The 11,278-nt window shown below is 51.3% G+C and overlaps 1 protein-coding gene across 2 annotated transcripts in view; it reads left to right on the top strand.

The window, feature by feature from the left end:
* Positions 1-8,279: 8,279 nt before the first annotated feature.
* The window catches only part of ST3GAL2 (ST3 beta-galactoside alpha-2,3-sialyltransferase 2), a 61,086-nt gene continuing 58,087 nt past the window's right edge, over positions 8,280-11,278 (top strand). For both annotated transcript variants that reach the window (XM_030829438.1, XM_030829432.1), the window contains exon 1: positions 8,280-8,331. The gene's annotated coding sequence lies outside the window, so the exon portion shown is untranslated. The remainder of the gene's footprint in view (positions 8,332-11,278) is intronic.

The following is an 11,278-nucleotide window of genomic DNA, read 5'->3' as shown; positions in this document are numbered from 1 at the left end:
AAAAAAAAAAAAAATTGAAGGCTGGGCGCGGTGGCTCATGCCTGTAATCCCAGCACTTTGGGAGGCCGAGGTGGGTGGATCACGAGGTCAGGAGTTCGAGACCAGCCTGACCAACATGGTGAAATCCCATCTCTACTAAAAATACAAAAATTAGCCGGGTGTGGTGGCATGCGCCCGTAATTCCAGCTACTCAGGAGGCTGAGGCAGGAGAATCACTTGAACCCGGGAGACAGAGGTTGCAGTGAGCTGAGATTGCACCATTACACTCCAGCCTGGGCAAAAGAGCAAGACTCTGTCTCAAAAAAAAAAAAAAAAAAAATTAACACTAGAATTACTAGGTCTGGATGGGACAGTCGGCTTGCGAAAGGATCAACAAGTCTTTGGCTACAGATTTATTACATCCGTCTTTGGAAGAGGAAAAGAAAAATCATAAAAGAAATTGCTAGTTCAAAGTCCGAATTCTTATTTTATGGATGTAAAATGTTGAGATTGTCCCAAGATTACCATAATTTTCAGCCATGCTCAGACAGTGGTTCTTTGTGTGGGTTGTTCAACAGTATCAGCCTACAGAAGGAAAGGCCAGACTCACAGAGGGTGTTCACAAGGAACACAAATGGAGTTAGAGGAAAGCAACACAAATGGAGTGATCCACACCACTTCCTGAATCTGTGTTATCTCACAGAAAGCCTTATCATAAGTCTAGCAATTCTAATTCATCTACCAAGATAATGTATTCATAATTATGTTTGATTTTGCAAAGTATACAATAGTGATCTATTTTGGTGTCCGTTTTCCAATAAAGTTTTGATTATGGGCAAAAAAAAAAAAGTTACTATATGATCCAGCAATTTCACTTGCTCTGTCGCCCAGGCTGGCATGCAGTGGCACAATCATGGTTCACTGCAGCCTGGACCTCCTTGGCTCAATTGATCCTCCTGCTTCAACCTCACAAATAGCTGGGACTACAGGCATGCATCACCACGCCTGGTTATTTTTTGCCCAGCCAAAAAATCATTTTATTATGGAAACTTCAAATATATCCAAAGGTGAAAAAATGTTATAATTAATTAAACCAGAGTAACCACTCATCCCTTTTTTTTTTTTTTTTTTTTTTGAGATAGAGTCTCGTTCTGTTGCCCAGGCTGGAGTGCAGTGGTGCGATCTCTGCTCACTGCAACCTCTGCCTCCTGGGTTTCAAGCCATTCTCCTGCCTCGGCCTCCTGAGTAGCTGGGATTACAGGCATGTGACACCATGCCCGGCTAATTTTTGTATTTTTAGTAGAGACAGGGTTTCGCCATGTTGGCCAGGCTGGTCTGGAACTCCTGACCTCAAGTGACCCGCCCGCCTTGGCCTCCCAAAGTCCTGGGATTATGCGTATGAGCCACCATGCCTGGCCTCATCTCTTCTATAATTATCAGTTTAACCAACTTGTTGTATCTATACCTACACCTCGACCCTGGATTATTTTGAAGCAAAAATTGAGAACAAGATGCTGTCTCAAAAAAGAAAAAGAAAAAAGGAAGAAAAAAAGAAAATAACACAATTGAAAGCAGGAGCTCAAAGAGATATTTGTACACTCATGTTCATAGCAGTAGTATTTAAAATAGCCAAGAGCTGCAAACAACCCATCATTGACAGATGAATGAATAAAGAAAACGTGGTATGTACATATAATAGAGTATTATTCAGCTTTACAAAGAAGGGAATTCTGACATATGCTACAACATGGATGAACCTTGTGGACATTATGCTAAGTAGAATATGCTGGTCACAAGAGGACAAGTACTGTATGAGTACACATTTCCTATTGGCTACTTCGTCATTTTCTTTTACTTTTTTTTTTTTTTTTTTTGAGAGACAAGGTCTTGCTCTGTTGCTCAGTCTGGAGTGCAGCGGCACAATCTCGGCTCACTGCAGCCTGGACTGAGACCTCCCAGGCTCAAGGGATCCTCACATCTCACCCTGCCAAGTTGTCTAGTTGGTCATTTTCTTACAGATTTGCAGAATTATTTTGTATTAGGGCTGGGCGTGTTGGCTCAAGCCTGTAATCCCAGCACTTTGGGAGGCCAAGGCGGGTGGATCGCTTCAGGCCAGGAGTTCGAGACCAGCCTGGCCAACGTGGTGAAAACCTATCTCTACTAAAAATACAAAAATTAGTCCGGCATGTTGGTGCACGTCTATAGATCCAGCTACTTGGGAAGCTGAGGCAGGCTGTCGCACAGGCTGGGGTAAAGTGGTGCAATATTGGCTCACAGCAACCTCTGCCCCCAGGGTTCAAGCTATTCTCCTGCCTCAGCCTCCCTAGTAGCTGGGATTACAGACACCCGCCACCATATCTGACTAATTTATGTATTTTTAGTAGAGACAGGGTTTCACCATGTTGGCCAGGCTGGTCTCAAACTCCTGACCTTAAGTGATCCGCCCGCCTCAGCCTTCCAAAGTGCTGGGATTACAGGCATGAGCCACCGCGCCCAGCCCCTTTTGACTCAGTGAGGTAATGATCAGGGAGCTAGAGCCTGGGCCCCTGTGACTCAGAGTAGATACCTACTTTGTCAAAGATAAAGTCAAGGAAAAAAAAAAGATAATGCTAGATGTTAGTTTAAGTGGTAAGGACAGAACAGGCACACAGTGGCCTGTAATCCCAGCATTTTGGGAGGCTGAGGTGGAAGGATCGATTGAGCCCAGGAGTTCAAGACCAACCTGGGAAAGATGGCGAGACCCATCTCTATTTTAAAAACAAAAGATAATTAGCTGGGCGCGGTGGTGCGTGCCTGTAGTTCCAGCTTGGGAGGCTGAGGTGGAAGGATCCCTTGAGCCCAGGAGTTCGAGGATGCAGTGAGCCATGATCACACCACTGCACTCCAGCCTGGGTGAGATAGCAAGACCTCGTCTCTAAAAAGAAAAAAAAAAGGTGGTAAGAACAGATTTTAATTTGTAATATGCTATTGCAATAGGGAAGAGGGCTCAGCGTGAACTTGGCCCAACTTTGATTTGCACAGAAGTGACTGCGAATTTAAATTTATTTTTTAGAGATGGGGTCTTGCTATGTTGCCTAGCCTGGTCTCAAACTCCTGTCCTCAAGTGATCCTGCCACTTCAGCCTCTAGAGTAGCTGGGATTACAGGCACAAGCCAATGAGTCTGGAAAGATAACTTGTGTTTTTTGTTTGTTTTGTGACAGAGTCTTGCTCTGTTGCCCAGGCTGGAGTGCAGTGGTGTGATCTCAGCTCATTGCAACCTCTGCCTCCCAGGTTCAAGTGATTCTCCTGCGTCAGCCTCCCAAGCGGCTGGAACTACAGGCACCAACCACCACGCCTGGCTAATTTTTTGTATTTTTAGTAGAGACAGGCTTTCGCCATGCTGGCCAGGCTGGTCACGAACTCCTGACCTCAAGTGCTCCACCTACCTCGGCCTTCCAAAATGCTGGCATTACACGTGTGAGCCACTGTTCCTGGCCTAGTTGTGTTTTAAAGTGGATGAAGGAGTAGGGAAGGTGGCAAGCAGGGGTTCGGTAGAGTCAGGGACATGAAAAATTGCAAAGGATTGGTCAATGTACAGCTCTGTCCACTAGCTGGCAATTATCAAAGTTAAGATTCTTTTTTTTTTTTTTTTTTTTTTTTTTTTCTCGAGACGGCGTCTTGCTGTCGCCCAGGCTGGACTGCAGTGGCGCGATCTCAGCTCACTGCAAGCTCCGCCTCCCGGGTTCACGCCATTCTCCTGCCTCAGCCTCTCTGAGTAGCTGGGACTACAGGCACCAGCCACAATGCCCGGCTAACTTTTTGTATTTTTAGTAGAGACGGGGTTTCACTGTGTTAGCCAGGATGGTCTCGATCTCCTGACCTCGTGATCCGCCCGCCTCGGCCTCCCAAAGTGCTGGGATTACAAGCGTGAGCCACCGCGCCCGGCCCAAAGTTAAGATTCTATCCTCCCACAAAGACTGGGAGACAGAGGCCTTATCCTTCAGGATGATGACATTCAAGGAATGGCTTTCAGGTCCTTGAGAAAGACACTCTTGAGTTGTAGAAGATACTTATACATCTCAAAGGATCAGAGAACTAATTCACAATTGTGAGCCCTTTTTAGTAAATGCTCCGAGAAAGTGTAGTCGGAGCCTATGGTTGGGTGTTGACTGAACAGTCAATTCTTTCGGCAGTGGTGCGCTTTCTCAGGCAGACACTTGAAGGTGGGGTTGGGTCATCCCAGGATGTGACCTTGAGCTATTAGAAACTATATTAGTGTTTAAGTCTTTTTTTTTTTTTTTTAGACGGATTCTCGCTCTGTTGTCCAGGCTGGAGTGCAGTGGTGCAATCTCTGCTCACTGCAACCTCCACCTTCGGGATTCAAGCAATTCTCTGCCTCAGCCTCCCCAGTAGCTGGGATTACAGGAGCCCCCCCACCACGCCCCGCTAATTTTTTGTATTTTCAGTAGAGACAGAGTTTCATCATCTTGGCCAGGCTGGAAGAGTTCAGGCCACCCCTGAACTCCTGACCTCACGATCCACCCGCCTCGGCCTCCCAAAGTGCTGGGATTACAGGCGTGAGCCAGGGCACCCAGCCTTTTCTTTTTTATAAATAGAGACAGATTTTTTTCCACGTTGCCTAGGCTGGTCTCAAACTCCTAAGCTCAGACAATCTACATGCCTAGGCCTCCTAAAGTGCTGGGATTACAGGCGTGAGCCACCGTGACCGGCCTCTGTAGAAGCCTTTTAATGTGGAGGGAGGAGGGTGGGCAAAATCACTTGTGTTGAGAGTCTGCAGGTGTTTTTTTGTTTGTTTGTTTGGCTTTTTTTTTTTTTTTTTTTTTTGGAGATGGAGTCTTGCTCTGCTGGCCAGGCTGGAGTGCAGTGGCACGATGTCGGCTCACTGCAACCTCCTTCCCCCCGGGTTCAAGTTATTCTCCTGCCTCAGCCTCCTGAGTAGCTGGGATTACAGGCGCCTGCCACCATGACCAGCTAATTTTTGTATTATAGTAGAGACGGGGTTTCACCATCTTGGCCAGGCTGGTCTTGAACTCCTGACTTTGTGATCCACCTGCCTCAGCCTCCCAAAGTGCTGGGATTATAGGCGTGAGTCGCCACACCTGGCCCTTTTTTGTTTAAGACAGAGTCTCACTCTGTTGTTCAGGCTGGAGTGCAGTGGCACAATCTTAGCTTACTGTAACCACCACCTCCCAGGTTCAAGCAATTCTTGTGCCTCAGCCTCCCAAGTAGCTGGGATTACAGGCATGCACTACCATGCCCAGCTGATTTTTGCATTTTGGTAGAGACAGGGTTTCACCATGTTGGTCAGGCTGGTCTTGAACTCCTGGCCTCACGTGATCCACCTGCCTCAGCCTCCCAAAGTGCTGGGATTACAGGCGTAAGCCACAGTGCCCAGCCTATTTTTTTAGTATATGCTAAACAAGGGGTGGATTATTCATTAGTTTTCTGGGAAAGGGGTGGGCAATTCCCCAAATTAAGGGTTCCTCCACTTTTTAGACCATATAGGGTAACTTCTGGGTGTTGCCATGGCATTTGTGAACTGTCATGGCACTGGTGGGAGTGTCTCTTAGCATGTTAATGCATTCTAATTAGCATATAATGAGCAGCGAGGATGACCAGAGGTCACTTTCGTCACCATCTTGGTTTTGGTGGGATTTGGCCAGCTTCTTTACTGCCACCTGTTTTACCAGCAAGGTCTTTGTGACCTGTGTCTTGTGCAGACCTCCTATCATCCTGCGACTTAGAATGCCTTAACCTTTAGGGAACACAGCCCAGTAGGTCTTGGCCTTATTTTACCTAGCCCCTATTCAAGATGGAGTCGCTCTTGTTCAAATGCCTTTGACACTGGGATTACAAACTTGAGCCACTGAGCCCAGCCAAGAGTCTGTAGTTTTTATACGCCAAGGTTAAGGCCTAGTTGAGAAGGGGGCTTGGGGAAGCCTGTCTAGAGTTTGGTCAAGGAGTTTGGTCAGCTGACAGGTGGAAGACTGTGGGTTCCTCCTGCTTGATGGTGGTGCTTACTAAGCTATCTTTTCAGCAGTTTGTAGCTGCAAGAACAGCAGAATAATAGGTAGTAAGAAGGGCCCACCTAGGTCAAAATGAGAACCATTCTTGGCTGGGTGTGGTGCTGGTACTTTGGGTGGCTGAGGTGGGCATATCACTTGAGGTCAGGAATTCCAGACCAGCCTGGCCAACATAGTGAAACCCTGTCTCTATTAAAAATACAAAAATTAGCCAGGTGTGGTGGTGCATGCTTGTAATCCTGCTGCTCCAGAGACTGACGCACAAGAATCACTTGAACCCCGGAGGCAGAGATTGCAGTGAGCCGAGATCATGCCACTGCATTCCAGCCTGGGCGATGTAGCAAGACTCCATCTCAAAACAAATAAAAAGAATGAGAACCTTTCTCAGTATCTGACAAGCCAGGAATCTACTGCCTCACCTCTCACTTCCCCAGCCTGTCTTAGGCCATAGCCCACCCCGAGGTAGCAGACGCTACTAAACTGACCTTGTCCTAGGAGTTTGATATCACAAATCCTGGCTTGTATTCATGGCTTGGAAGGTAGCATCAGGCATGCCCCTGCTGCCCACCTTGCACAAGAAAAACCTTTCCAGCTTTAGGGGGAATTTCAAGGGGTAAGGTCTGGAACACCCGCAGGCAGATGGCCCAAGTGGTATCTTCCTTTAGTGTACTGATTTACATTCCTGGCAGAGCACAGTGGCTCACATGTGTAATCCCAGCACTTTGGGAGGCTGAGGCAGGAGGTTCGCTTGAGCCCAGAAGTTTGAAACCAGCCTGGGCAACATGGGAAAATCCCGTCTCTACAAAAAATACAAACATTAACCGGGTATGGTGGCACATGCCTGTAGTCCCATCCACTCAGGAAGCTGAGGTGGGAAGATCTGTTGAGCCTGGGAGGTTGAGGCTGCAGTGAGTCGTGATCACATCACCGCACTCCAGCCTGGGCGACAGTGAGACCTTGAGCAAAAACAAAGAACGTTCCTGTGCTAAAGCGGACTAGACTGGGACCCTGCCTTCCCGGGTTTGGCTCTTCAGGGCCATTATTAATTATCCCACAGAAAGGCCATCCTTGAAAGAGGATACCGGTGTGCTAGCAGCAAACACCAACAGCAGATGTTATCAGGTTATCAAAGTAGTAACCAGCAGCATGAGCAACACCTGGAAACGGGGTAGCAATGCCAATTCTGGGGCCTGCCCTAGAAGCTGAGGGTGGGGGCAGCTGCGTTTAAACAAGCTCGCCAAGAGGATGCCATACACACCAAAAATTCAGAACCACTTCAGCCTCACTTCAGCCTGTTGGAGGGCGAAACTGCAGTCCACCTGGAGTTTCATAAAGGTTTTGAAATAGGTGCGGAAGTTAGGGAAAGGATGGGCTAATAAAAGACATGGCAAATATTTAAAATGCATTCACTTTACCCTCAATAGGAGGAAGCTACGGGCATCTACGAGAGAGCCTGCAAGGGGGAGATGCCCCAGTGGATGAGGAACCAATAGACACTCTGCCCCCTTTACCTCTTTTCCTAGGTGGGGAACACAAAGTCCAGCGAGGCCAAACCCCCGCCCGCACCGCTGATGGGGTCCCTCTCCCCTCAGGCCAGGGCGCAGCGGCCCCACCGCAGCTCGGGCTTTCAGCACCCGGGCGTGAAGCCAAGCTGGCCTCAGGTCGCGGCTCTTTGAGAGTGCTAGTGGGAACAGTGCCCTCCGGCCGGGCTCGTCCACAGCTGGCCACAGGAGCATCTGAGAGGCGTCCTCGGCTAGTGTGCATCTCCCTGGGAACCCAGGTATCCGACCCGGCTCGGGGCCATCTGCTCCAGCCGCTGGAGCCCGGCCTTCTGAGAATGAAGACTTCCCATCCCCCTCCGCCTCCCCTCCGGCGCGGCGGACCCCCGAGTCCTAGCGAAACTACAAAGCCCACAATCCCTGGGATGCGCGCGCTGTCTTCTGGGAGATGTAGTCCTGGATGCGGGACGCCCCCAGTGGCCCGGCGCCGCTGGACTCCATATCCCAGCATGCCGGCCCGCGTGCGGCGGAGCGGAGGGAGGGAGAGACGGGGAGGATGTGAATGGGGTGGGGGCAGTCGCCCCTGTCCCCCACCCTTCCCTTCAAGCCGGGCAGGGGTGGGGGGAGGGGCCGGGCTGAGGCGGCGGCGGCGGCGCTCGGGGAGGGTTGGGCCAGGCAAGGGCGGGACTAGCCCACGGCGGGCGGACAAGACAGCCGCGAGCTAACGGGTCCGGACCACAGCGGCGGCGGCAGCGACGGCTTTCTGCGCGGGCGGAGGCGGCGGCAGGAGCGGCGAGTATGGCCCGCGCGGCGCCGGGCGCTGACTGAGGTGCGCGCGAGGGATGAGGGCGGGCGGGATGCGGAGCGCCCCAGGCCCCCGGCTGCCCAGACCTCCCCTGCGCGGGCAGCTGGCGCGGCCCAACGGCCCAGACCGGCCCGTTCCAGCCTGGCAACTTCCCCCGGGCCGGGGCGCCGGGCTCCCTCGTGTGGGCGGGGGTCCGTGCGCGTTGGCCTCATTCCGGATCCCCGCCTTCTGCTTTGCACTTCCAGCCGCTCCCAGCCTCCCAGGGCTCCCGCTCCGCTCCTTTGCCGGCAGCCCCCTGCCCCAGCCCCAGCCCTCGAAAGAGCTCCCTGCCCTGGTCCCGACTTCCAGTCCACTCCCTAGTTCGTACCCCTAACCCTGGCTCTCCCGGCCTCTGCTCCACCTGGGAGACCCCGGCCTCACTCTTGGTCAGAGCCTGTCTGCCCCATCAGCACCTCTCTCCTCTCTCCCCTGTGATCTTTCCCCTACCTGGCACTGCCCCCTAACTATCCTCAGTGGCCCAGTTCTCACGGCTCGACCTTCCTACTTTGGGGAAACTGAGGCACGGCTTAAGCCAGAAACTTGGCCAATGCGCCAGTTCCGTGGAGGCTGGCCTGAACCCCGTCTCCTCTCTCCTGTTCCTTCTCTGCCTTGGAATGGAAGTCATTTCTTCCCCCCGGTCATTCCCTTGTGACTGGACCAAACTTCCACCCCCTGCTACAGCTCTGGGCTGAGCTCACTTGAGTCTCCCCTTAGCTTCCTGCCGCTCCTGTTGGCCTTCCCTCCTTCGCATAGCCCACTCCGGGTCCCCTCTGCCTGTAGAAGAGTCAGCACCCGTTGCTTGCTTGCTCAAGTTAGCCTTTCGATTTATCTTTTGCCAACTGCATCCATCTCCTGTCTCCCATCTTGCTTCTTGCTTTACAGCTGCGTAAGGGAGCGGAGGACTGAGTTAAAGGTGGTGTTGGAGAAAGGGGCTAGAGAGGTGCTGGGGGCAGGCAGGGACCTGGGGCCTCTTTTCAGTCAAAGCCTCCGGGGGGGTACAGGGCACTCTGGGACCTCTGGCCAGTAACACACTCCCGCCTCGTCTTTGGGACGGATGTTTGGAAGCTGGTTGGCCACCTCTTCCTCGCCTGGTGGGCTCTGAAGCCCCTCTCAGGTGGAAGGTATCGCTGGTTTTTAGAGAGATGGTGGCATAAGAGGAGTCTGGGAGACCACACCCCTAAGCTTCATCTTGCTTCTGCTGCTAACTTTGGAGGGGTTGCCCTTTCAGGGAGGGATGCCTGCTAGCTGCCCTGATCTCTCTGTGGAGGAAGGCACAGAGTATGTGGGCGGTGATCTCAAGTTTAGTCGTGAGGCTCAGGATTTAGAGGGAACGAGGGCTCAGAGAGGTGGCACAGATTTGCCTGTATTATTCAGGTTTTTTGTTTTGTCCTCTTAAGATTTTTTTTTTTTTTTTTTTTTTGCGGGGGGCGGAGGGGGATGGTCATCCATTCTACCCCAATCCCCAGTTTCCCAGTGGGATGGGTGGAGGAACGGAGGGACGGGAGGCTCTAGGAGTTCTGTGGGGGTCCTGAAGGAGCAATCTTGATCTGAACCAGATGGTTCACTGCTTCAGCAACCCCCTTCCCAGCCCTCCCCCCTTGGCTGTGAATTGGATGCTTTTAACCTTGTAACTTGAGAATGGAGGAAGGGAGGCCAGGGGGCCAACTGTCTGTGCGGGTGTTTATGTCTGCCTCTGCACCCTTGCTTGCAAGCCTGGCAGGGGCCTGTGGGAGTGACCCTGCCTGGGAGTGCATTGTTGTGATGTGCTGTGGCACGCTGTTGGCTCCTGGGAACTTTTGGAATGCAAATCCCAGATAAAGCCAAGCTTCTAAGAGCCACTGGCCATGGCCTCAGGGGAGCATTTCTACTCCAGCCAAGCCTCAGGGTAAGGACCACTCTTCTCGAGAAGGCACCTGGGATTAAGGAGTCTGCAATACCAGGATTGGGGATTTGGGGAGGCTTGGTTTTTCCATGTCTTTTCATGGCAAAAGAAGACCTGAGGGGTAGGGTCTGGGGAGAAGGGTGCGAATTGGATTATTTTGCATTGTCCTATACCACATCCTGCCTTATTTTGGCAGTATTTGTATACTTCATTTTGGCTCTCATTAGATTGTGGATGCTCTTCAAATGTGTCCTCATTTTCTGAAATACCACCACCTGGCTTGGTCCTTAGCACATAGTGGGTGTTCAGTAAATGAATTACAGCGGAAGGTCTCATGGTTACAGGTTTAGGGAAGGATCCTTCACATCTGACTGAGAGTCATAGTCCCCTGGAGAGCTGGTTAAGGCACAGATTGTGTGTGGGGGGGAACTCCAGAGTTTTATGGCTTAATCTGGGTAGAGCCTATGTTTTGCATCTCTCTCCAGCTCCCTAGGGCTAACACTTTGGGAACCACTGGTTTGGGGCCATCACAATTGCTTGAGAGATTAATCCAAGCAGATGTGAAGTCTTTTTTTTTTTTTTTTTTTTTTGAGACGAAGTCTCATTCTCTTGCCCAGGCTGGAGTGCAGTGGCACCATATCGGCTCACTGCAGCCTCCGCCTCCGGGGTTCAAGCGATTCTCTTGTCTCAGCCTGGTTGGCCACCCCTTCCTGGGGTGACAGGAACCTAGGATTACAGGCATATGCCACGACACCCGGCTACTTTTTGTATTTTTAGTAGAGACGGGGTTTCACCATGTTTGCCAGACTGGTTTCGAACTCCTGACCTCAGGTGATCCGCCCGCCTTGGCCTCCCAAAGTGCTGGGATTACAGGTGTGAGTCACCGCTCCTGACCAGATGTCTTTTTTTTTTTTGAGATGGAGTCTTGCTTTGTCACCCAGGCTGGAGTGCAGTGGTGTGATCTCAGCTCACTGCAACCTCCGCCTCCCAGGTTCAAGCTGTTCTCCTGCCTCAACCTCCCAAGTAGCTGGGATTACAGGTATCTGCCAC

Source organism: Nomascus leucogenys, chromosome 2, assembly GCF_006542625.1.
Source record: "Nomascus leucogenys isolate Asia chromosome 2, Asia_NLE_v1, whole genome shotgun sequence".
In the NCBI taxonomy this organism is placed as follows: Eukaryota; Metazoa; Chordata; class Mammalia; order Primates; family Hylobatidae; genus Nomascus; species Nomascus leucogenys.
Note: the sequence above shows the minus strand (reverse complement) of the source record. Positions and strands in the feature narration are given on the sequence as shown.